At 44.6% G+C, this 26717-nt stretch overlaps 1 protein-coding gene and 1 long non-coding RNA gene across 10 annotated transcripts in view; both read left to right on the forward strand.

Annotated features, from left to right (window-relative positions):
- EBF1 (EBF transcription factor 1) overlaps window positions 1-26717 on the forward strand; it is a 273556-nt gene that overhangs the window by 33638 nt on the left and 213201 nt on the right. The gene's annotated exons all lie outside the window — the stretch shown is intronic.
- Window positions 506-26717, forward strand: LOC118173956. The gene is made up of 2 exons (XR_004754471.1): window positions 506-699; window positions 21531-26717. It is a non-coding gene; the product is annotated as an uncharacterized LOC118173956 (long non-coding RNA).

Raw genomic sequence — 26717 nt, forward strand, 5'->3', positions numbered from 1 at the left:
AGTGTGGGGCATTTCCTGAGTATTAATGACCAGCTGGGGTTAATGGCCCTTGCTTGTGCCTTCAGCCATCAGCTCCTCCCGACTGGTCATTAATTCCCAGGAAAAGCCCTCTGTGGAGGTCATTATTGCTTAATTATCTCCATACACTTTAATGCCAGTTTTGACAATGTACAGTCTCATACTTTGAGTTATAGGTACTTTATAATTCATTAAATAGCTTATCATTAAAACTGCAGATGATCTTGATTATTATTTATTAATGTTTTCCCTTTGATTTTTTTTTTTTTTTTTTTTTTTAATCTGATGCTCCCATGCTGTAGTAAGGAGGGGACAAAAGTAGATGGGGTATGGTGCTGATGCCAAAAACTGTTGTGCTGTGGCTGCCCCTGTCTGGGAGGATCTCCCTGGCTCTGAGGCCCCCCCTGCCAGCATCACCCAGGGGTGGGCACCCACACCTGGGCTCTGAGCAGCTGTGTGTGTGGTGAAAGGCTCCAGGCTCAGCTCGTTCAGCCCGTAAGGGCCAACAGAAAGAGTTGAGAGAGCAGCGATGTGAGGGCTGGAGCTCCCTGTTCCTGCCCTGCATCATGGAAGCACTGGCAGGATCCACCACGCACTTCTTGGTAGTTCTGGCCTCACCTTCCTCCTCACCCTGGGCCCGATGTAGGCTTGGGGGCTGCCCTGGGAGCCCTTCACAGCTCGGTGAGTTGTTCATGTGCTGAGGTCTCTTGGGGTTCATGGTTTGGCCCATTTTACAACAGCATCAGTTCTTTAGTGTGTTTTAATGCACTTACGTGGCATGGAAAATAAACGGGACAGGCTTATCCCAGGCAGAGGGACTTTAAAGTCTACTTTTTAAAAAGAAAGTGCCCTCCTTCCTCCTGGGAGGACCTTATCTCTGTCTCTCAGGCGTCTCTCTGCAGGGCACGGCAGCTCCTTGCTGCAGCTGCTCCGGGCCTCGCACCTGCACGAGCAGCACCCCAGGGCTCTGCAGCTGCGCCGGGCGAGCACCCGCCTGCAGCACGGCCATGCCTTGGGTCTCTGCTCCTGTAATGTCCTGTGGGCTATGGCCAGCAGGCTTTCAGTGCCTGAAGGAAAAGCCTGAGGAGCTCCGACACATTTGGGTGCCCTCATTTGGCTAACACTGACTCTGGATGAACTTTTCTGGCTTATTTCCCCAGTCCTGCAGCCTCCCACCACTCACTGAGTTCTCCCCTATTTTTTTTTCCCCCAGGCTTCACAAGTGAACTGCCTGGGATAACGGGACACTAAACCCTTGTGTTCAGCCCCTCTGAGGTTTCGGTGTGCAGGAGCCCTACAGGATGCCTGGCTGGCACCAGGGGCTATGCCTGAGGTCGGGGGCCATGGTGCTGCCCCTTGCCTGGGGCAGATGGCAGCAGCAGCAGCTCTCCATTAGCCAGAAAGCCCTTTAGGGTGTTTGCTCCCTGTACGCACTTGATGCTTAGGTTTCTGCTGCTCTCCCCAGCCCCTGACAGCATCAAGCTGTTTAGACAACAATAATACCGATTTGGAGCTGCTTTCTGTTACCCGCGTCTCTGTCAGCTTTGCATTTGCTGGAGGAAAAGTTCTGTGTGGATGTGAAACTAGTGGCTTCGCTGAGCTGTGCCATTGCCTTTGGTGGAGGCCAAGATTTCACCCACTGTATTTGCTTTTCTACCTCTGAGCTGCGTGTGTTTACAAAACCTCCTTCTGAACTGCTATAAACCGCCCGAGCAATCTGCCTCCCAGCCCCAGCCCGTGCTGGCCTTCTCCAAAAACCAGTCTGTTTTGATTAAAATCATAATGTCATTTGAAAGCGGGGAAACAAACAAACCCAAAGCCCTGTGAAAAGTTTGAAAGCAGCATGTTGCTGCTGAGAAAAATCAAAAATATAAATAAAAAAATCAACAGGTCTCATAGTACCACTGTCGGGAAAGTCCAACGGCTCAAAGCTGGTGAGGAGCTGCAAGTTAGAAAGAAAAACAAAACAAAACAACAGAGGGCAAAAGGGAGAGATGGTATTTATTTATTTATTTATTTAAGCGCCTAAAAGATTTATGGCAGAGCTAATTTGGGAGCGCGCTTCATTTTATGTTCCCGCTGTGTGCGCAAAGCCATCGGTGCGCGACGCGGAGGGAGCGGGTGAGGATTTTAGGAGAAGGGCAGCAGCCCTGGGAACACGCTGCTGTGTTGCCCCCCCCCCCCCCCCCCTCTTCTCAGTAGTGGCATTGTAGGTAGCCATGAATTAAGGCTCAGATCGCTGTCTCCTCGCTATAAATCCCGGCCGTGGGGCTGTGCTTACCGCGGGCAGCGGGGCACGGGGCGAGGGGCAGGCGCTGGGGGTGGTGTTGTTAGCGACACGTAGCAGAGCTCCTCCTGAACGGAAAAGCGCTGGCTCCAGATTGTCGCCAGCGAAAGCAGAAACAGAAGCCGTGCGTGTGGGGAGAGCCGGCCCTGCCTGCAGCTGGAGATGCGCTCGCTGCCGGCGCGTGGCTCGGGGAGGCAGCGACCGCGTGGGCAGCGTCGCAACCAGCAGCGCCGGGGGCACTTGTGCATCACGACCTCTTCCAGTACCTTCTTTCTCTCTTTTCTTTCTTCCTCTCTTCTTTCTCGCCCTCTCTTCTTTCATTTTCTCTTTTCTTTCTCTCTCATTTCTCATTTCTTTTTTCCTTGTCTTCTCTCTTCTCTCCTCTCACCCTCTCCCTTTCTCTAATTGTTCCCTTGCTAAAAGCCAAAGACAGAATTAAAAGTGCTGCTTTGGCACTGAGGTTTATGGCATTCTTCAGGGGTGTTTTCTTCTGCACAGTATGTTCTGTATCTTCCTCTTGGATCATCATCTCTGCAAAAGAGAAAATACTCCTGCTCTGTTAGAAGCTGAGAAGCATGGAAAAATGCTAAGTGTAAGGAACGTATAACACTTTTTCCCTTTCTCAACATCCATATAATTACTGTTAAGCCAAACCAAAAAGCCTCAGGGTTAGAGATCGCTAAAGTTACATTTCACCAGACAAAAACTGAAGTCAGTACTTAAAAAAAAAAAATGTTGACCAATTATGTGTCACAGACTGTAAAACCAGGCATGATATTTTGCTAGGGAAAAGCAGAGGCATTCAGGTTTGTTACCGTATGGAATATAAAATTAGCTTTATTTACATTTATTTCTTTTCTCCTGCTTTGCGGAGAGCAAACTGAGCTATTAAAACTCTTGATATGTTTGTTTTTCAAAAAGAATAAATAGCGTGCATAAAGAAAACGTCAGGGGGGAATGTACAGTGATGATGTTGCCTTTTTTTAAAAAAGTTTTAATTTCAGGGTGGGAGCACTGGAACTGTGTTGGATGGGAAACGTATTCAGGCAATGAAAGGCTGCATTTGAATGCAGCTTTTTGTTTACATTTTCAGCAAAACCAAGATGACACAGCTGGCCATGTTCAAAGTGAAATAAAAATAGGATTGAATAAATAAATGGTAGTGAAGAATAGTAGTAAATAAAAATGAAATACAGCGAGCAGCGTGCTGAGCCTCGCGGAAGGCACTCCTCACCTGGCAGAGCGGGGTCAGGGGACAAGGACAGCTTGCTGGGGTGGCACTGGGACGTCATGGGGAGAGACCAGGCAGCAGCAGAGCCTTGTCTCCTCCACACAGCCTCATACCCCCATGCTACGGCCCCAGGAGCCCCATTTTGACCAGGTCAGGTGTCGTCATGCTGCTCAGAGCAGAGCGTTTCCCTGCGTTTCCTTGGGGCATAGTGTTGAGCTGAGAAGGGGGAATTGTGGCTGAGGCTCTACCTTCTGTGTTGGCTTCAGGAAAGCTTCCTCCAGAGGAGGAGGTGGCTTGGGTGGATGCTTTTGGGGGAGTTTTGTGTCATGACCCACGCCTGGCGTCCCAGAACACCGGGGCTCGGCAAGGCGTTGCCCGGCCGAGTGCCACGTGCAGGCGGAGGAAGAGGAGGGGAGGCAGAGCCCGGGAGGCTGCTGGGGGTGGGAGCCCTGGCAGCAGCAGGCAGACAGACAGAGATAGATAGCAATTAGGATCGAGAAGCCGACTGGGAGATAAGGAGTCACTGAAGATTTACTGGATGTATATGGACAGCAAGAAAGAGCGAGTACATTGGGAGCAGAGAGGGAGGTGTGTACGCACAGTAAATCTCCAGTGATGCCATATCTCTGGCTGCTCCTGCATCCTAATTGCTATCTCCTCGGCTGCCGCTTTCTGGCCCCCAGCCACTTTCTCTCCATTTCTCCTCTTACCTCCGCAGCCACCTTGGTGATCCTGGATTAGGCCCCACAGGTTTATGGCTGGGCAGGGTGCTGGAGTAGAGAGGTTTTCCCAAATCCGCTGTGATTTGAGCTCTGCTTTCTGGGGCCTCCTGTGAACCCTGGGGAACAGACTGGAGCTGGGAATGCCGTGGGCTTGCTGCTCATGCTAGGAATTTGGGGCACAGTTGGGCCACCTGTGCTGCTGGGCTGCCCTTGGTGTTTTCCTCACCAACAATAAGACCCCAGTGCATCAACGAACCAGGAATCAGGCGGTTACTTTTGTATTTGGGAGGGGAATTTGAGAGGTGTCCCTGACAGCCACCCTGGGGGTGAAAGGCAGCCCCAAGCTGCAGCTCACAGCCCCACACTAGCAATGATCTCACTGCTCTCAAATTGGCTTTTGGGATCTCTTTCTTCACCCTGGAGCAACCTGGAAATATCTGAGGCTTTGGAAAGAGCTTTCCTCTCCTTGTCAGCATGCATATCAACGTAGTTTCACGTGGGATTTTTCTTGGGTCAAATTCTATTTGCTTTAGCAATGTGAGTATCCCCAAGGAGCCTCTCGCGAGCAGGATTTGCCTCCTTACATCAGAAGATAGTTGTATCTGCAGCGTTGCACTGAACCTTGTGTGGCTCCAACTTGTAAGGATTTCTTCTTCCTGCCAGACAGGAATTAATGCTTCTTTGGAGTATCTTATTCTTTCGTGCGTCTTGGAGATCATCTCTTGATTTGCTCAAACTCACATTAGTATACCAGTAATGCTTAATTAGAATAGTTCTATATCAAGTAAATATTTTCTTAAATGCATAATTGATTGTGTAGGGAAGGAAGAACTGCAGGAATGGAAATCATACATCATTTCATTATTAATGGCAATGTCTAAATAAAATGCAGACCTTGTCATATTTAATGGATGGCTGAGTCCATTCTGCTTTAAAACACAAACTTTTTTTTTTTTTTTTTTTTTTTTTTTTAAAGGTGCCTGCATAATTTCAGCCAGTTTAGGTGGAATTTAATATATCCATAACTGTGTTTGAGGGGGGGATTAATTTTGTAGAACCTAAAGTAAGTTGTCTCAGTGCAAATCAGTAAGGAGATAGTCTTGGCATAGATTTAGAAATTAATATTCTCTTAAAGAGATTTCTTTCCCAGAATAAATTAATTTGGGGATTTTCTGAAAAACAGCATAACATAATGATTTTTTTTTTTTTCATATTATATATAAAACTGAAACTGGTGGAGCTATGCGAATTTACGCTTGCTGTAGCTGTGGTCCAAAGTGCTACCAAAGAACAAATTCTGTTTCTTGCCATTTTATTAGCTATGAGCTCTGACGAGTGATGCTAGGTCCAGATGCTGGAGAAATGGTCTCAAATGGATGGAGCTGGGGTAGGTGTGAGGGGATGAAAGCTCTGGGCTCCAGCATGGCTCCGTCTCCTGGGTGCCGTCCCCCTGAGGCTATCAGGGCTCTCATGGAGAAAGGTTTCTTGGGCTGGTTGAATGTTAGAGGCACAACATTTTTATTTTATTTTATTTTATTTTATTTTATTTTATTTCCCCTTTTAACCTTTGTCTTATGGACTGGCTCCATCAGGGTGGCATCTGAGGCTCCTCAAGCAGAGCTTCCAGACTTTGCCTCGACGCCTTGAAAACCAGGAGCAATTTGTTGTGTTACCTGTTGTGTGAATGCCAGTAATGCCCACCTGTTCCTGTGATGCGTACAGGTGCCAGACCTGGCGTGGGCTAGTTTTCTTCTGGCAGGACGGTTCAGTCTGAAGGACAGCAGTGCCAGGACAGGAAGCGATCCGGGTGTGAGCAGGGCAAGGGATGTGGAGCAGCTTTGCTGGTGACCGCTGCCGGTGGCTCAGGTGACTCCCAGTACCCGCACGTGGTTCCCATCAGCGATGGTGGGAAGGCTGGAAGAGGAGAGTGGGATGATCACAGCAGAGTGGTGAAGTGCCATGGTCTGAAGGAGAACGGCTGCACTTGAAGCATCTTGGCAGCTCCAGGCACGTGCTACAGCTGGTGCTTGCGAAAGGATCTCAGGGATTTTGTTCCCCAGCATTTGGCAGGGCTGTTGTGTCTTCCCATCCAGCACAGACAGCAGAGGCCTTTAGATCTGAGCAGTGGAGAACTCCGGCTCTTCTCATCTCTAAATCTTTAAAATATTGCAAATAGTTCATTTGTTTTAAAGCTTTAAACTCAAGCCTTTGATGTTGCTTTTAGGAAGTTAAATAATAAAGCACAGTGTTCTCCAAACGAGGGCTTTTGTCAGAAAACCTTGCTTTACAATGAAAAGAAGGAAAACATAAATAAATGATACTCAAATATTTATAAAGGCATTCAGCAGATCAAAATGTTTCATTCTGCCTTTATATTGTTGCTTCGTGTCTCCCTGTCTGAGGCTATTTTTTGTTTAAACCATGCGATGTAGAATGTATTTTGTTTCTTATGTCATTAATTTGCAGTGTTTTACTGAGTCCTTTCTCACAGGGACATCAATAGGGCATTCAAGGAATACGTATGGAAATTGGTGAATGTTATTGCTTTGGCTGTCAGCTTTGTGCCTGGCTGCTATGGATGGCAGGGCTGAGCTCAAAGCAGGAGCTATGAGGCTGCTCCAGCAATAATATTAATTATCCACAGGCTGATTGAGTTTTTGTGTTTCTGGATTTGTGTTTGGGCGTAGCATGTGCGAGGGACACTCCTGCCCCTGACGTGCTTCACATGCTCCTCCTGCCTAGGGACTAAGGAATTCCCTGCTCCTGTCAGTGGTGAGCCCCAGCTCGTCTCTCCACCCAAAGCAGGAAAGTGCCCTGCGCTCATTGCTATGAGAAGTGGAACTGGGGCCCCCTCTCTACCTTTTGCCCCTATAAAACTTCCGGACCCATGGGGCACTGTGGTAGAGACCCAAAGGAAAGGGAGTTTTCAGAGAAGGGAATTCCAGAAACTTGTTACTTGTATTTTTTTCCTCCCCCAGCTAAATAGTTGGGATAACTTCTGTCAGCATCTGAGCTCCTTCAGGTCCTTGTCCCTCCACCTTGCCCATGTTCTGTATTTCCATCGAGCAGGTATGCTCATCATGGAGGAAAATCCTCTCATTACATCAAGAGGATCTTGGTCAGGCCTTGGAGCTCTCCTGCAGTATGAGCATGTGCCACTGAGCAGGAGAAAGAAATACCTTGTGCCCTTTGCCCACGAGGGTGTCGATGTGCAAGGCAAATGGAGAAGCACAGCAAAGGGAGGGTCTCTGAGGTGTCTGCACACCAGGCAGCCAAGCAGAAGGTGCACAGACCAGAAGGACAGGGCGATAGAAGCAGCACGATTTAGCAGAAAAGCCGAAGTCACTGTTTGCATTTATAATTTGACTGGCCGGCGGAAGGGACTCAGAAAAGCGTCCTGTGAGTCTCTCTGGGGACCTTGAAGAGGTTTTCAGATGTGGTTCTGAATCCAAAGCATTCATTGCTTCCTGTGACATGTGACCTCTCTCTATTTTTTTTTTTTTATTTGTTTAATATAAATAAGGTTTATTTATTTATTTAACTATTAGCCAAGTTCTGCATTGTAGGTTAGTAAAAATACCCACAGTCAGTGCTTACTGGTGAGCAACTTTAATTCCGCTAAGACCTAAGTCTGAGTGAACTGCAGCTTTTGTTCCTGGAAACTCAGAAATTCCTGGGATTCTCACCAGGCAATGAGATTATCTATGTTTTTGTGGCTTTGAATTTAACATATTAATTTTCTGCTGCTTGTTGTTAATCACCACAGTTCAAATGCAAAAATAGATGAAATCCCGTTGTTAAAAGGGAATTTGAAATGGCTTTGAAAAGGGGATTTGAAATGGAGAACTCTTGACAAACTATGAAACCCTTTAAAACTTAAAGTTATGTTACATTTGTTCTCTGGTATTTTGATTTTCTTTGTGGATGAGGTGAAAAGAGAAAACGTGAACAGAGACGACATATCGACAGGCAGGGAGAACTGTCCTGAGCCTTCTCATTGCTCATCCGCAGACAGCATTGTCCCGCATTTGCAGAGCAGCTTGAGATCGGGGTGCTTGATTTATTTGGGTGCCCAGCCCTGAGCTTTGTGAGGGGTCCTCAGCTCCGGAGAGATTTAATTCCCACGGTCCGTATTTTGCAAATTGGCTCCCAAAGCCACCAAGCCCCCTGAAGGAGCTGGTTGGAGAGCAGAAGCGGCCACCAGCATCCCCTTCACCCAGGGGTGCAGCGTAAAGCCCCTCGTGCTGGAGGGACCCAACCCGGACCTCTCTGGGGAGGTGTTTGCTCCCCACCAGCACTGCCGTCACTTAATTGAGCATTTGTGTCACTTGCTGGGGAGCGGTGCCTCAGCCACGCTGCCTCCCGCGGCGCTGTGATCTGATGGCCATGTGGAGCAGCGTGTGTGGTTAGGGATGCGGTCGCAGGGACCTCGACAGGAAGGTGTTTCCAGCAGCAATCACGCCGTAACGGTGCAAGTAAACCTGCTTCCTGACTTCTGCTTTCCGATGGGGGTGTATGGCTGCGGGGCTGCTCCGCAGCGCTTTCCACGTGCTTCCCGGCAGGAGCTCGTGATGAGATTTCACTCTGTGCTGCCTTCCACCCCGTTCATAGAGAGGGCTGCCCGAGATCTTGCCTTTCCTGAAAACAGACATGGCCCTGATGCTGTCAGGTGGCTGTTGTGGGTGCCGGCAGGGACCTTGCGGTGACCCTGCAGAGCCTGGCTGGGCTGCAGAGATGGGAAGGACAGAGGTGGCACCATGGGGAGGTGGCAAAGCAGCTCACGTGTGTGTCTCCGTGTGTCCGTCCAGGCTCTGGGGCCACATCACCAGCCAGCGTGGTATACCCCGGTGGGCTGCCAAGCAGTAGCCTTGGGCTAGCAGCAAGCTACAAGAGCACGGCAGGACTCAGCCGGCTCCTTCGTGTGAAGGCAGTGGGTGGGTGAGCGTCAGTCTGTCCTGGGAGCGTCCATCTGTCCTGGGGGGCGTCCCTCCGCCTCCCGAGTGCCCTGGGGCAGCGTTGCCGTGTGTGTCCTCTCACATTACAGGGCCCTCGTGGTGGCTTCCTTGGCCTGTTACAGCAGAAATAAATAATCATAACAATAGCCCATGTGCCTCCTTGGGAAAATAACAGTTTTCACATGCAGATACTCAGGAAGTTAAAATTGGCAGCTCTGACTAGTCCTACTGATTTGTCCACACATTTACTCTGAGAAGATGCTTAAATGGAATCAGCTTTCGGCTCTGGCACTCGCAAAATGCAGCCTTCCTAGCCCCAGTCATAGCATAAGAGGGGAGGAGATGGGAAATAAGGTCTGGTTCTAAATGAGTGGGAGAAAAATCAGGTATGTGACTCCTGCAATTCAGACGAGGCTGTCTCTTATTGTTTGGCAGTTTGACTGTAGCTTCAGTACATGGGAAAAATTTCTCTTCCAATTACACAGCAGTTTTGTGGTGGCTGAGTGCTATAAATGGGAATGCTTTGCAGCCAAAGATATCTCATTCATAAATCCCACTGTTCCACTCTATAATTTTTCTCTTTTGGATAGATCAGTATTCTGTGGTCATATCAACCACAATCATGCAAGCAAAAATGAGTAGTTAAATATTGTGACAGTCCTATAAGTCTTCCTAAGGCGTTGTGCATAGCACAGTTATTCAAAAGTGTCACATGGGGCACGGAAGGGAATTGACCCTTTACTAATATTTCCAGTAAGGGGGCCTGATAAAAAAATAAAATACTGAGTATATCCGGTCTGGTAGGTCAATCTATAAATTTGACATTAAGTGCCAATATTCTATTACTGTTAAAGTTTATTGCACACGTGTTTCAGGGACAGACGTGTGTAGATACACACACCCGTTTGTGCTATAAAACACGGGCATGGTGTGTGTGCACTCGTATGTTATCCTTCTACGCTCGCTTACTTTCTACAGCATGTGTTTATGAATTTAACATGACTCTCCCTCTCAATTTGCTGTCCCTGGGAGCACCTCTAGCCAGCAAGCTAAAAAATAAATACACATCTAAGGAAGCGTTCCCATAAAAGACATAACTGCGGACAGCAGTGCTCCCTGCCCCATCAGCAGCCGGTGCGGTGGCCACGTTATGCCCACCCCGTAGGCGAGACCCGGGGCTCGCAGCCCTCCCACAGCCCCGTGCCACCCCTCCACTGGTGGCAATGGGCTGGTTTGGCCAAAATCATGGGGCTGGGCTGGTTTGAGAGGGTTGGGACAGGCAGTGAGTGGGAGTCTTTCCAGGTCAGAGCGAAGCCTTTCTCCCTTCCTCGCGGCTTCATGCGTGTTTGTGAACGTCTCCAAACGCATCCCCGCGTGCTGGGAGGACGAGGTACGTGTATGCAACCGCATACCTACGTGTGTTTCTGTAGATGTCTGTCTTCTCAAAGCTGCCTGCTGATCAAAAATGCAGAGAGTGGTACTTTTGTTTTCAAAACACCCGTAATGGATTTTCCCCCCACTGGTATCTTCTTCTCCTCTTTTTTTTTTTTTTTTTTTTTCTTTTTCTTTTTTTCTTTTTTTAAACTTGAGCAGAGCTGTCTGTCTAGAGGTATATATTCACACTGAGAGGTCTAGTTATCCTGTAATAAGCACGTGTAACTCCCATTAGTGTCAATGAGAACTTCACATGCATATCAAAGGGGAGAATAGATTCATATGCTGTGAGAAGGATCTGAAATTCAGATTTATAGTTCATGTTGCGTTTAATGGATAAATTCTTTGGCATAGAGTTAAGAACTCAGAGGTGTTTATAACATTCCAGGTTCTCTTCCTTTTTAGTTAAAAGCAATAGCAGAACGAAAAATGTAGCCACCATTGTGTTATATTAAAAATGTACATATTTACAGCGAGTACTTTTTTTTTTTTTTTTCCTTGCTCTTCTGATTTTTCTGTAATGGCTTTCCTGTTTTTAAACACTCGCAGATAGTGACCTCCAGGGTCTCTGAGGGCTGGACACACTTGTGTGGCCAGAGACCAAACTAAAATGAAAGATTAAAGCAATTCTGAAAGATTTCCTGATAGGCCTCTGCCAGCGCTATTTCAGAAAAAAAGTCCCCTGTAATCTGGACCTCAGCCATTTTCCTGGCCACCTCTGTGGGTGTAGAGCAGATAGTAATTTCAGAGCTGCACTCAGAGTTTTTGTGGAACTGTTTATTAAATATTTAAGCTTTTCCTTTTTATTTTTTTCCCCCCTTCCTCTAATTCAGCCCTGCTGGAATGAAAGCAGGATTTTCTAGGGGATCAAGTGTCCTGAAGAAAATCGAGCATCTTGCTCCTGAAGCAATCCCGGCCCCGAGGGCGTGGGATTTTCACCCAGTTCTGGTTTTACAGGCGGCGACACTCGCATGGGGGAAGGCGTCCCCCAGCTCTGGCTGTGCCCCCCTGGAAACTCAGTGCTGGGGCTTTGCTTAGGTAGCACTCCACAGAGCCAGAGGACTTTAGGATTTTATTTTATTTTATTTTTGGGGTGGGAGGGGGTGGCAAACAGCTGGACAGTCATTTTCATGATGTTTGATGGAGATGGTTATAAAGAAGTCACCAGCCAGAAGGGGCTGGGTGGTTACTGTTGCCTGTCAGCTGTGGCAAGCAAAAACCTGGTCTCCAAATAAATTTCAGACGTTTTCCCACTCAGACATACACCTGGCTGTGGGGGTGCTGGGCTTGGTGGACAGAGGTGGATACAGCTGAAAAGGTCCCAGCACAGCTTCTCGTTGTGGTCAGGCTGGTGGGGGACAGAGGCACTCGGGTTTGGGAACTGTGGTGGAGCATCACGGCTGGCAGCCCGGGGTGAGGATCTAGGGCAGGGACCCCAGGCCACAGCCCCTGGTGTGCTGATAGAGCCCGTCCACTGCCTGCGTAGAAGCCATACATCTGCTTCAGCATTTTAATTAGGTTTTAAGTGGAAGCAGTGGCATAAAGTTGTGTAAAAAATTGCATAACAGAAACCACAGCTGATCTTTAAAAACTCCTTTTCGGAGGGAAATGGTGATTATAAATAAGAAGGCAGTTTTATAGCTCAATTACTTTAGTAACTTGATTTAACAGCTTGTTTTTTAAATCTACGCCGAACCTAAGATAAAGGATTGATAATGTAATATGTAGAATACATTCAGCATAAAAACTGAAAATCCTACATCACACCATTGAAAGAGAAACATAAATGCATGCCGAAGTCTACAGTGGTTTTATTTTAACTAGTATAATATAACAACATGACATGCTGTGAAAAATAAATAACTTCTGAAAATGCATTTTCCAGGAATGAAAGTAATATTGAAAAATGACTGAAGTAATCACTTTTGTATGGATTCTGAGAGCAAAAGAGACGAAAAGAATAATTCAGAACTCAATGCAGTGTTATACAAAAGCATATATGGGTTTTATAAAATACACTGCTCGAGATGATGCTGGATATCTGCTCACAGTCAGATGTGGTGAACTTTGAGTGGTACCTTCTTCTGTGAATGGTCTTATTGAAAGTGATGCATCTTGCTATGCACAAAGTCTTTATTCAGCCTTGAAGTGTCAGAATCTGACCTGGAGACAGAGCACACGAGCTTCTGGACTCTTACTAAATGCCATTTTTGCTTTGATTATTAGTGTTTGGAGTGGCACAGGGTGGCTGCATTTGAAATCTTATCTGGTTCCTCTTAGGAACCTCAAGGAAGATCAGCATCATGTCTTCACTGTTTTTTTGGGGGTTTGATTTCTGCCCCTGAAATCTCTTGTTCTATTATTAGCATACAGCTTGCTATTATATGTTTTAGCTTAGAGTTCATAATACAGATGGGATGTAATACTGGCAAGTCCTGGAGCATTTACCTGTGGTTTAGATCTTTTTGTTATCGGAGCACTAATGAAACCTGATTTAAGGGTTTGGGGATCTGAGCCTTCTCTCAGCTATATCAGTGTACATTGTGAATAAATTCCCTAGAATCAGGGGATTTTTTGTTCTGTTGTGATATGGAGTGTATTTGAATAGCTGCAACTCCAGCTTATTCCTATGGATATTGTTGAGAAGGTAAACAGACTTGTACTTTGGATGGATGTCTTGTCCAGAGCCCTTTTGAGGGCTGCAGCACTCCTGTTTCCAGCTAAGGACACAAAAAGTCAGGTTCTTATTCGTGTACTTGAGGCTGGGTAGGATGGCACTTAGTTTCAGCACATTTTCTGTGTGTTTTTGTTACTTTTTTTTGGAAAAGGAGATGGTACATCATTTTCAGTTGGTCATATATAAGAAGGGGATGTGAGGCAGATGGCATTTAAGCAGAGGCTTTCTGGGCAAGGAAGATGCTTTTCTTTGCAGGGCTGCTCTCAGTGCTCCCATTTCTAGCTGGAAGTCTAGGCAGAAAGCTACACGGAGATGACACCTTGGTGGCCATGGCTGGGCAGGGGCTTCTGGTACATGGCGCAGGCAAACACCCTGCACAGTGCTTTCCAAATGAAAGCCTGCAGATCTTGGACATAAAATTGCTTTCTCTTGCACTGCCTTGCATATCTGCGAATTCCCACTGGGACCAGACGGGGTTTAGGTGGGCAAAGGATGCAGGCGCAGTGCCTAGAGAGTTAAATGTCCAAAAAAAGTGCTTTATGTGGCTTTATGTTAGTTTTAATTTCCTGATGGAAAATGCCGTTAATCTCTAGTGTTCTCCCTTACACTGTGTAAAACAGGATATTATACCTATAGCAATATTAACTGACTTTTATTGAGGAGCTTTTATTTTGGGGGCAAAACAGTGACTCCAGCATTTTATGAAGTTGGTAGCTGTGCACAAGGGCTGGCATGAATGGGAGCGATTGAATGTCAGCGCTACACTTCTTTGCATCCTGTTAATTATGTTAGTTTTGGGATGGACTTGAAAACCCTGTGCTGTGGCAAAATCTGCCTTTTTGAAGCTGGAACAAAGGCGTCTGTTTGGTTTGCCTTGCTCCAGCCTACAGAGAAGCATTTAAATGAGAGACGCCTGTCGTTTTCCTCCTGTGGCATAACCGTATGTGTAAAACACCGTGCAGGCAAGAGGGGGTTAATTCAATAAAATAAATATAAAATACTCTCCAGGCTGTTGGACAGAGCTGGACGGGGTCAGAGGTTGCTGAGCTGCTTCACTAGCACACTAATCGATTTGCTGTCAAGGTAGTGGTGCTGGGGTTTCAAGTAAGAGAAGAATTGAGTGCCGCTCGGGCCCAATTTCCATAATTGCTCACTGCCTTTAGTGTACAACCTTTTATGAAACACAAAAAATATATCACTGAATTGTATTGATTAGCCATTGGTCTGAATAATTCACTTAGTATTTATTACCTGACCCTCAGAGGTTAAATAAATCCACTATCTAACTTTGGCTTGTGAGAAATATTACTTATTCATTGAAATGTGAACTGATTATTACACAATAGGAGAGTATCTTTGTTGTTCTTTTTATCTCCTCCTGGAAAACTTCATCCCCGCTGCATCTTAATGGCAACAAGTTAAAAGAAATATTTATTGATGGTGAGGAGCATTTTCCAAAATAAACACTAACATATCCGTACTAGCATAACTTGTTTTTCTTTTGTGGAGCCTTTTTTTGCTTTCTCTCTCTCTCTTTTTATTTTTTTTTAGTTCTCACCCCATAGTTTGGGTCAGCTCTCAGGGTCAAAATTCAAAATCCTCCAAGCAGAACTTTTATGCACAATGGTGAAATACATTCATACGCAAAGTTTTCCCTGCAAACATCAAGTCTGTGTAACAGCTTCATTGCTTGTGATGGGATCTCAGTCCATTTTTATAGCACTATTTTTGGATAGCTCCTGAAGGCCATAAATCTTCCCATCATATTAAACACCCTCTGATAATTAAATTCTCAAAGAAAACAGAAACCTTTCCTAACATGAAAAGATAAAATTTAAACCAGTCAACCATGGACAGCTCACTGTCATTACAATAAAAATGATTTCGCATCACCTTAAAATGTTTTGGACATAATCTGCAGGGCATTTTATGGCTTTGTCAAACATTAAGGCAATAATCAATTATTTATCAGAGGAAGGTATTTACATATTGCTTTTAGCATAGCTAAACAGCCCTTCTTTTGTTGATGAGCTGATATACCTCAAAGACAATAGTGCAGCTCTTAAATTTAATTATATACTCATTTACCATGAGATCTAGTCATCCAGATAAAATTGTTCAGTAGCTTGAAGTATTCCCTCCAAAAAAGATTTCCTAACTTTGTGTAAAGTCTTTCCTCAGTTTCCGGCCTGCATCCTCCAGCATCTCAAAGTATTGTTTTTGAAGTTTGATGGAATTTGTGTTAGGTCAAGAGGAGGAAGCTATGTGAAGCTTTTTTTTTTTTTGGTGTTTTTCTTTTCCTTTTTTTTTTTTTTTTTTTTTTTTTTTTTTCTTTTTAATGAAATGTAAAGGAAAAACCTAATGTGATCTCAGTGCTACCTTGTTTTGTTGATAGCTATGTGTGTCTGTATCCAGGATCTGGGCTTGTAGTTAGCAGGAGCTTGTAACCCGTGTTCTCGGTGTTATAATACTAAACCTCTTTTCCTGTATCACATAATGGAAGGAAAAGTCTGTCAGAAAATAATGGGGATATAATATGTACAAGATCCTCTAACGTTTACCCAGGTGGCCAGCTTCCTGAGCCCTGAGCGAATGGTGGCAGCAGCACCGAGCACGGTGCAGACCCCAGCTCGTCTTGGGGAGCTTGAAGTGCATCCCAGCCTGTCCCTGGGGTAATGGATGCTGCGGGGGGCGGTGGGGGAGCCCGGGCACACAGGGAGGGCCAAGCTGGCTTCCATCCCAACCTCCAGAGCGTAACGCGCCTGCTGGAGTGCCTGCATGCTGCCGGGAAGCGGCTCTGTCTGGCTCTGAGCTCTGCCTTGGTCTCGGGGAGTGGAGCCCACCTCAGTGGGTGCCTGTGATGGCTCAGCGGCAGCCCAGGCTGCCATCCTCCTCCTGGTCTGCTCGGTTCAGTGGGGTCATTCCCCGAGTTAAGCCCAGCTAGAAGCTCCTGGTGGGAGCTGAGCCCGTGGGTGAAGTTTGCAGAGGGATTTGGCAGCTGGTGGAGCTTCCCAAGTGGCTGCAAGAGGTGGCAGCACCCTGGCAGGCATTTATTCTTGTCATTAGGTGCAGAAATAACCTGCACAGAGTTGGCCTTTGGCTAAACTTCATGCACACACAGATGTGTTTATGCACCCAGTTTGCTTTAAAGGGGTTTATTCCTTCAAGGGATGTCCCAGTGTGTTTTCCTGCTGTTAACTGGTGTCGGTTGGATGCTGCCCTACCACATGACAAAGAAGGATTAAGAAATGCATCTTTCTGTGACTGATAGGAAAAGGCAAATTCACCTCTTCCTGTGCTACCATCCGTTTGTTCAGGTAAAAACTTCCTGGCTCAGATGCACAAACCACTAGGAAAATGATCTTAAAAAGTTTATGTCGTCATTTCAGGATAATTTTGCTGTGGGTGTTGAAAGAAATATGTTAGCTGAACGGTCTCATTTGGAAAGCTAATTATACAAATAACATTTTAAGGCAAGCTAATGTCATAATAAAGTCCATAAGAACAGGCAAACAATCCATTAATGAGAGGATCCCAAGCCGGCAGCTCCGTTCCCTGCAGAAATGGGGTTTGCATCACAGTTGAAGCCCCAGCCTTGTTCCATCTGGGAACTCTCCTTGTCCCTTGCATCAAAGCCACAATGTCCTGGTCCTGGATCAGGGCTCTGTGGTCTGCAGTCACCGAGGCTGGTCCACAGTGGGTGTAAAACTCCACCAAAAGCATAATATTTTACCAGTTCAATTAAAAATGGGACTTTCTTTCTCTTTCTCTCTCTTTTCTCTCTCTCCCTCTTTTTATTATTAGTATTTTTTTATTATTATTTTTTATTCTCTGCCCTCTGTGGAAAAAAATAAAAAGGAAAAACAAAAATAGAAAAGAAAAGCCTCCCGGCAGTTCAGGGTGAGAGAGGCTGATCCCTGCTCCCAGTTACATTTTAGGAAGGGGCACAGGGAATCTGACTTTCTTCTAGCGCTGCTCCACCCCTAGCAAAACCAAACAAACAAACCAGTGAAAAAAACCCAAAGCGGCTCCCTGCTCAGTGCCACCCGCTGCTGGGGAGGGAGCGGTTCCTTCCAGCCAAGCAGGAGAGGAGCAGGGCTGAGAGCAGCCCTCCTACCTTCCTGCCGAGAGCTCCTGCCCGCGCCGCCGCCAGACACGAGATCCTTTCCATCTCCCCTCTCCCAGGAGGCCCTGGATGGGATGGGGCGAGGTGTGGAACACACCACGCATGCAGGGGATGCAGCCAGCGCCTTGCGACAGCCGCTTTTCCCCCACACAGGTCACAATGCATCTGTCTGTTGTTTCACGGGTGATTTCTTTGCCCTGTGTCAGTCGCGATGCCACGCACTGGTGTGAGATGCCCAAGTCAGGCGTTGCAATTTCGTGCTTTATCCAAGGAGAGGAGAGGGGAACGCCATCTGCTTCCCTGCCTCTCCTCCTCCTCGTACACCTTAATGCATCCTGAAGCATACATTTTCTTTTCCTTTTAGGTTGCATTGTACATAACATTTGAAAAGCTCTGTCAAAACAGCTCATATGAGGGGAAAAAGTAATTGTCTTGATATGCGATGATTATCCAGAGCTTAAGCAGCAGCAGAGAGAGGGTTATTTTGTTTGCAATTTAACTAGAAGTGCCCAAGATTTCCCAACTGTTCTATTTTTACAAATGTAAAACTTTCATAAAAGGGTCAGATTTAGGCCCTTGTGTGGGAAACAACTGATACTGCCAGCAACAGGGCAAGATCACTGCTGTGTTGTGGTTTAAATGTCTTATTGCATTCCATGCATTACTGAACTGTATATAGAATGGATGACTCTAAATCTTTAGGACTTTGTGTGAATTAGTAACCTTTTGTTTTTTTTTTTAAACATTTATGTAATATTTTTAACTCTAGATGTTTGTGACTTCTGTCCTCCCCCCAGTAAATAGCTTGTATCACAGGAAATGGTTGGGGCAGTTACAAACAGCACGTCGAAATGGAGAGCGCTTTGCTTTTTCTTTTGGGACTCTTATCTTTTTAATATTCTCATCTGGATGGTTTTGGCTCCAAACGAGAAACAAATGGAAAACGGGGAAATTGCCATCAGTACAGAAAATATATAGATTTCATGTGCAGTAATGATGTATCTCAGTAGATTTAGTAAAACTAGAGATGTCACATTCACAGCTGGTTAACATTTTGCACTTGAAGTCCTCATAACATTTGTATATGTTTCAACACTTCTTTTTTTCTGTCTTGGGACCATCTGTATTTCTCATATGTGACACTGACTGGGAAGCACAAACTTTCACAGAACCAGCAAATGACTAGTTAGCTCTACCAGATGTCTGTCTCTTCCCACTTTATCACTCTATATGCTATTAAATTGAAATTGGGTGGGGAAACGGTGGACTTCTGAACTAAGAACCATTCCCCAAAGAAGTTTCAAGTGAAGAATTTAGTTCCCAGGGTCTTTGCTGCACTTAGAATAGCAATAATAAGGGTGATGAATTTGCACAGAAGGATTTTTTATTTTTTTTTATTTTTAATATAGATAATTGGAGACTGGTCTAGGCAGGTATTACATCTGCAAGAAAGGCTGTTAAAACCTAGTCTCCCAAATTTCATTTTGTCCTCCACGTATTTCTTTGCTCAGCTATGTAGATAGATCTCATCATGCTTTTCTTTTCTTTTCATTTTAGCAACAGTTAATTGTATTAATGATGGCAAAGGATAAATGCATGAAAAAAAAAAAAGAAAAGAAAAGAAAAAAAGCCCCATTTCCTGCTGTTTAGGTCCCATTAGGAAGAAAACTAGAGAAATAAGCAGTGTTCTCATTGCATCTCTTCTGAGCAATAGTGCCCCAGAAGTTCGTTTTACCTCTCTTGGCTGCTGTTGCTCCATGCAGTACTTGAGCTGTTTTGCACTGGTGTGCTGATGGCACAGATCCTTCTGGATCTGAAGAATCTCGTCACTGAATTTTAGTGCAGAGTCAACTATGCAGGCTGGAGGAAAGCTCCAACAGACCTAGTAATGAGGATAAACAACAGCTTGGCATTGCACAGTGCAGTGTGATGAGTGTCCCCTGAAGATCCAGACCTAAATTCATTACATTTAATCAACCTGCTGAACAACTGAGCTAGACACCTCAACCTTACGTGCTGCTGCTTTAATCTCCTACTTAGAGCTGAGGTTCAGGGGATGGGTATGACCACTTTGCTGGGAAAATCAAAGCCCCCTTTAAGTGGGAGATCTGTGGGTGTGCTTTTAAAAAGTGGTACATAATGCTTGAAAAGAATATCACAAAGTTGTTCAAATCACATTATCGGGAGCTTTCAGCAAAGGGAAAACTAACTCCTATTCTAAGGTATACATTGTCAGTAATGAAAGTTAGCTGGAATCTGATTCCAATTTTTACATTCAGACAGACCTGTAAAGACATATTAAGTAGAAAATCCACAGAAAAGAAGAACCAACCTCCTATAGGAAATCTTGCAGGGTTCAGACGAGGGCAGTTTCATGTGACCTCGTAGATTGGATATAAAAAGGCTGCTATTAGTTCCATGTCAGTTCTTATAGCGAATGTTGCGGAGTAATGGAGGGTGTTAAGCTGTCAAATACTGGCAAGGGTTAATAAGGTTAAAGAAGAAGTAAAAGCCAGGCCAACAATAAAAAATAATAATAATAATAAAAAAACACATGGATAAATATGCTGTAATAAATAAAGGATGGCATATCAAGGAGGAAACTGATGTCGTAACTTGGGAGCAAAGCAGCTGCAGAAATGCGAAGCAGGATAATATGAAGTTATGTCATTTGTACTGGTGATATGGCTAACTTCATGCAGCGTGTGATGCTGGCTGCATAGCACAACTGAATTCCACGTTTTCCCAAATATATTTGGAAAAAAAAAAACAGCTTTGTAGCTGAATCCCCCAAATGTTATAAATGTAAATGAAGGGATGCAAATGAGTGAATAAATGCATACATGAACTAATTAATTAAATAAGAGAACTTCAGGAACAGGAGCAAAGCACCTGGAGTTAGATATGAACCATGTTTTGACATTGTCCTTTGAGATGGTTTGAGCTTTAGTACTTTTTTTGTACCTGAATTCTGAAGTACTTTGTACCTATAATTTAAAAAAAAAAGAAAGAAAAAAAGAAAAAGGTAGAACTTGAAGCTCACATTACAAATTATTTCTAGTAGTTTCTAACTCTTATATTAATTTTGACCTGCTAGATTGCTAGATCACTGTCAAGGAAGGAAATTTAAAGCTTTTTTAATTTTTTATTTTATTTATTTATTTTTTTTATTGCTTAGAAAGATTCTACATGTTTTATGAGTCAGGACTGAGTTTTGCCAGTCTTAACATACAGGCTCTCCTTCATCCTTAGGCTTCATTTCTGTGTGCTCAGTTGTTCCAAGAGATCAGTATTCCCTTGTCTAAAGTTAAGGCTGAAGGAAATGTTTGCAGGTGAGAGCTGCAAAAAGGCTTAGCTTTCCTCTGTGTGCTCGGTGGGTAGTGAGACTTTGGTGCGGTTGCTGGTGGGTCTCACAGTTGTTCTCAGGGCAATCTGCCTTTCCATTGCAAGTGCAATCAGGGAGTTACTCCTGTTGGGAAGGCTCATTGATTTGTTGCTTTAGCCAATGTTGAAGAGCTTGAGAGCATGTTATTTTGCCTTTTTAAGTAGTGGTGCTCAACCTTTTCAGTTCTAGCTCCACCTGTCTTGTCTGGAAATAAATATTAGTCCAAGGGACCAATAGTTGCCAAAATGTTTTTACTTACAGCCAAGTACCAGCTGCACTAAACTTTAAACTTTTGCCTTTCCTTTTGCTTTTCCCCATTCTACTTCCTTGCCAGAATACCCATGAATTCAAATTATTTTTGTTTTCTGGAGAACCCTTGGTCAATCCTTTCATGGTTGCTTGCAGACTACCGACAGTCAGGTGTCAGGTTGAGAATCGATAAGAAAAAATGGAAACAAGAAGGAAATCTGCTTTGGCTTTTTGGCTGCTGGGTTGGCCAGCAGGCAGGTGATGGTTGATCTCAAATGCTGTTTGTTAGGAGCATGAGGCTGCAGACAGCCCTTAGGTGCATCTGGTGTGAGCGGCTCCGTAATGTAGGCAGGGCCCTGCAGAGCGATGGGTATTTTTGCAGCTGCAGGAAGATTCTGCCCCCTTCCCCCAAAATTTTGTGCGAGCCATCTCTTTGCTTTTGCCAGGGTTCCTGTCCATGGAGACTGATTCGGTGGAAGGGAGTTTCAGTGAGGAAAGAATGAGGAAAAGACCGTGTTTATTTCCTCCATGAAGGAGCCTGAGGATCTATCTCATTCAAAGACATCTGATTAATAGCTCGACTGAAACAGCGTTGGAAAATGTTCACATCATTTATCAGTTTGGAGGAGAGAACTGAAAGCAAAAAATATGTTTGTTTTCATTTGCTTCCCTTCTCTCCCCCCCTCCATCCGTCCTCCTGTCCTCTCGTCCTCCCCGCAGGGAAGGAGGGCCGGCGGGGCAGGGACTGGCAGTGGGGAGCAGCCCTTCAGTGCACGGGCTTCCCAAACCCAATTACAGGAGGCATTGTTAGTTTTCAGCTGAAAATTGGAACATTTCAGCAAATGGAAAATTTTCTGTCAAGATGTTCTTTTCTGTCCAAAACATTCTTTTCCAGAAAACTGTTTTGATGAATAAAATTTAAGTTATTTCTGTCCTGGAAAACCTAGCTTGAGGTTCGGATCCAAGCTCCAAGCTGGCCAGTTGCTCCTGGACCTCTTACAATAGTTACACATCTCCCTGTGAGCTGTGCCTATAGGATGCTTGGAGAAGAGCAATATGTTTGTTTTTAATGATGCTGCTGGTTTTCGCTATAAATTTAAACAAAGTGGGCGGTATTGGAACCAGCTGCTAGAATTTTTTTGTTTGTTTGTTTTCATGAGAAAAATGGTAACGTACTGCAATAAATTAAACAATGTACATATTTTTACATAGCGCTGTCTCTGAGCGTCTAGCTGCTCGGAAATTACAGAAGCCGAGGGCAGCATTCGGCCCTGTATTCATTTCACACGCACTGAAGTAAAGCGACAAATGTTTCAGAGTAACTGGATTTCCTTTTAAAGTGACACTTTATTTGTGCTTGAAAAATGTAATGAGCCTTCACTAAGAGATTTTTCTGGCTGTGTTCCTTCTTTAATGACCTGCCCTTACAAAATAAGCTAAGGAAAAAAATATAATAAAACTAAAAAAAAAGAAAAGAAAAGAGGAAAAAAAAAAAACAACAAATCCATTTGGTCAACTTCTCTTTTCATTACATGGAGAGCAGCAACACTTCTGGATGGGGAAATAAAACGCAGAGCCTGGTAGGTTCCTGTTAATTCCTCAGCACATCCTTAATTAGTGTTTTATGGCTAATCCTCATCATATATCTTAAAGAGTTTCACTTGAGCTGATTCCCCACAAGTTTTATTGCGTGCAGGATGCTTGGCGTGGTGGTGGGTATGGCTGTGGCTTCGGTGTGGAGGCAGAGCTGCTGATCCTCAGAGATGACTTGCTGGAGCTCGGTACCCCCAGGCTGCCTTTGCTCTGTGTGCCTGGTGTCAAATTTGGGGAAGCAGCTGGTCACTTTGAGCTCATCCTACGGGAAGCGGTGGGTGCAGGGGAGCGGTGGTGCTGAAATGTGCTTCAGTGCTGGTTCTGCAGCCTCTAATTGAGCTGCACGACAACACCACTCAGGAGCTATCAAAATAAAGCCTTTGAGGAGATTTGTGTTAACAAGTTGGGAAGAAATGGGGCTTTGTTGCAAGCGTGATATGCAGATCAGGTGCCTTTCAGCATTGCAATATTCTGCCCGGTGCTGCAATTGAGATAGCAAAGTAAAAAAAAAAAAAAAAAAAAAAAAAGCCTCTATAAAATGCACTGGTACTCTGGTACCCTGGATGTGCTGTTTTGGATGTTAACTAAAACCACTAATTTTAGTGCCCTCAGTGTATAAAATACAAGTATTTTACAATTAGCATCAGTAATGGGAGCCGACTAGACTTCTCCCAGTATCTATAATTGAAAAACACTATAGGGTCCATTAAGGCCATTTAAAGTTGTGATGCAGTCTGATGGTATTAAATTATTACAGGGATCACACACGTGGCACTACAAGTTAATGCCCACGACTGCGAGCAGCCACGCTGCGTGCTTTTTTGTCAACACTGCAGTACTTCACGACTATCTCAATTGTTTGTGATAATTTAGACTTAATGCTGTGTACTTTTTTCAAGAAATATTACTAATACTCAGCAGAGGGGCTGGGAATTAGCATTTGATTAAAGCCAGCTTGGAAATAAATGCTATTTGGTGGCCTCTCTCCGTGCCATTCAGCACAAGTTTATTTTGCATTCAGATAACCCACGTGGAAGTGATGGGCTTTTCCTCAGTTTCAAATGATTTTCAGTAATTAAACCCCAGAAGAATGGCTCGCTGCTGTCCCCCCTCTCCCGGCGTTATGAGGACATTTGTCACCTCTGCACCTTCGGTGGCAGCCGGTGAGGCCCAGCCGAGCGAGGCTGTGGGGGGATGGCCGGTAGGCCTTGCCACCTCCAGGCCGCGCTCCCCCGGGGAAAACCAATCTGCCCGGGAGCCGCGTACAATGTGGATGGAAATGAGACTCTCAATTTCAATTTGCAAAGTAAGAAAGTTGCAAGGCAGGGTTTGGGAAGGGGAAATCCAAATTGCCTAGCATTTAAGCTGGATGGTGCTGTGCGCTGAGCTAGGAGTAGCGCTGGCAGCAGCCCAGAGTGGGATGCTGTGAGAAACTTCGCTGTCTGTAACGTGTGGTAGGTCAGATTTAAAAAGGTGTATTTGAAGAAGGGAAAAAGAAGACGAGTTCAGGGGTTGTTTCTCAGTTTTCTGGGCTGTTTCCCCTGCGCCAGTGGATCCCATTCTCATTATAATATGCTTCCTGTACTGCACACCAAATATTTTGTTAAGAACGTGACAGAAATGTCAGCATAAATAAGTAGTATCAGAGCTTTGCCAAACGTATTAAATGGTGCTCCCTGATCAGAACATAGCAGCGAAGTAGAATCTGTCTGAGGGAATACCCACAGAACGAGTGAGGAGCACAAACATTAATGAGCCTGATATAAAACATTTTTAAAGCATTTTTATAGTTGCTATAGAAACACCGTGGCCTTCACTCTTGCTAATTAGTTGGATTTTGCACATTTTATATTTGAAAATGCAAATCGGTTTTCATAAATTATTACTTATTTTTCATTTATATTTACAGTACCATTATCCAGATACATGCAGGAAGTCGGAGATATTAATTAGTTATACAACACAAATAAGCATGACATTTATGGTCACAAGACATCTCTTGTTTCAAATATTCATCTGGTAAATGCTTGGAGGAACTGTGCAAAGATTAATGTCTTTGTGAGAGAATTAGGTAAATATAAATGAATTGGGCCTAATAAGTTTTTAATAAAGTGCATTTTTGGAGCAGGAGAAGAAATAGCATTGTTCTGGTCTAAGAAATATATGTCCATCTTTTCGTGGCTGTGGAGGGCTAAGGATATCAGTTAGATTTTCCTCTTCTTCACACTGGTGGACATAGATGTACATTGGTGCACGTCCAGGGCAGTCCTGTGGCTGAGACCAATACGCACGGATAGAGACCACTATGCACGGTCCAGTACGTCACTGGGGTGGCGTGTTGAGCCCCATCTCCTCTGCTTCCTAACGCCTTGTTTGAAGTGCTATGCCAGTCAGTGTACCTTTCTGATTTTGTATGCAGTACTGCAGGAAATACTCCAAATTCTTCAAATAAAACACACAGAAGCCTTTCTCTAAATTTTTCGTTCACTAAATACCCCATTTGAGTCAGTGAGGGCAGAGCTGAGGAGAAGGCTGCAACGACCTGGCCGTGCTGGTGTGTCAGGGTGTGCAGATTGCTATGGATGTGCTTCTGGAGGTTATCTGGAAATTCAGTCCTTCTTGTCCTTATTTGATCTGTGGATTTGGCATATTTAGCATACAAGCAAAAGCCTTTTTGGCACAGTGGTCTCATGGATTTTTTTTTTATAGCGCTTTACTCATTTTACTGTATTGTTTTAGTGATAATCAAGGATAACCTATTTTTCTGAGTCTGCCGTTCCATGTAAATCTGTATTTTTCCACATGATGGATGTTCAATAGTTGTAGGAAGACATTTAAATAACTGAGAAATGTGGTTTATTCATGTTATCTTGTTAATCAATGGCTTCCTTAAATGTGTGTGCTCCGGACGGCACACACTAGGATTTAAATGAGTTTATTAGCTGAGAATATGAACAGTGTGTTCAAGTCAAATATATTTAAACCATATAAGTAAAATAGTAACCAGATTTACTTTATGTGCTGCAATGAAAAAGGGCAAAAGTTTGGAAAAAAGCTGCTTTTCTCTTTTGGAAATTGAAACCGCTGCTAGCTGCGTACTCATGCACATATGCTTTGTGTCGTCAGTAACAAGAACGCTGCGGTGAGCGGATACCAAAGTGCTGCAGACAATGCTAATGGAACAGCTCCCCGATCTAAAAACATTTTTGTTGGCTATTTGATACTCGAAATGCCATCAGACAGCCAATCTGAAAAGGGGAAAAATTACATTTCTGATATGTTACATTGTGTTAAATTGGATTCTGTTGTCATGCCATGTACTGCTGTGTCATTTCATGTATTGACTTTTAACCAGCTGGAGCTGCGTAGTCTTCAGAGATTGCAAAGTGACAAAACCTGACCTGCGTTATCGTTAGAGCAGTTGCAATTCTCTTTTGGGGGTCTGGAAAGTGGAGGAGGAATTCACTCCTAAGTATTTATGGAGCAAGATGTATGAATATGGAGTGCATTTTTATGCTGATTACTGTCTTTCCTGCCAAGTGAAAGACCAGTGCCTGTGCAAGCGAGGTGGGAAGAGAGCTGCACAAACACATGTCCGGGTCTTGTAAAGTGAGTCTGAACAGAGGAGGACAGGGTAGGCGTGGGGAGGGATTTTCTGCTGTGGGGTTGTATTAGTCTAGAAGTGAGCTGCCAAACTTTTTGCTCCGAGTTCTTCCCACAGCATCTTCTCCTACTATTCTTCCATATGCAGCATTCGTCCAGTAGATGAGGTGGTAGATGGCTAGATTGAATTTACCCCAAAGTTTGGTGTGTCTCTGCTGTGCTGGTGGGTGTTCCAGTGCGATGGGTGGCTGAGCATCTGCAGAGACAGCTGGCTCTGCTTTACACGGCTTGAGGCGTGGGCTAAAATGGGGAGAAGAATTTCATCCCTTTTAATGAGCTCCAAAAAAGTGTCACTGCATAGAAATTACAGTGATAAGGCCATCAGAAATGCTTAAGTAGACAATGATACATTTTAACTCCTCAAAAAAAAAAAAAAA

This window comes from Oxyura jamaicensis, chromosome 13 (assembly GCF_011077185.1).
Source record: "Oxyura jamaicensis isolate SHBP4307 breed ruddy duck chromosome 13, BPBGC_Ojam_1.0, whole genome shotgun sequence".
Taxonomy (NCBI): Eukaryota; Metazoa; Chordata; class Aves; order Anseriformes; family Anatidae; genus Oxyura; species Oxyura jamaicensis.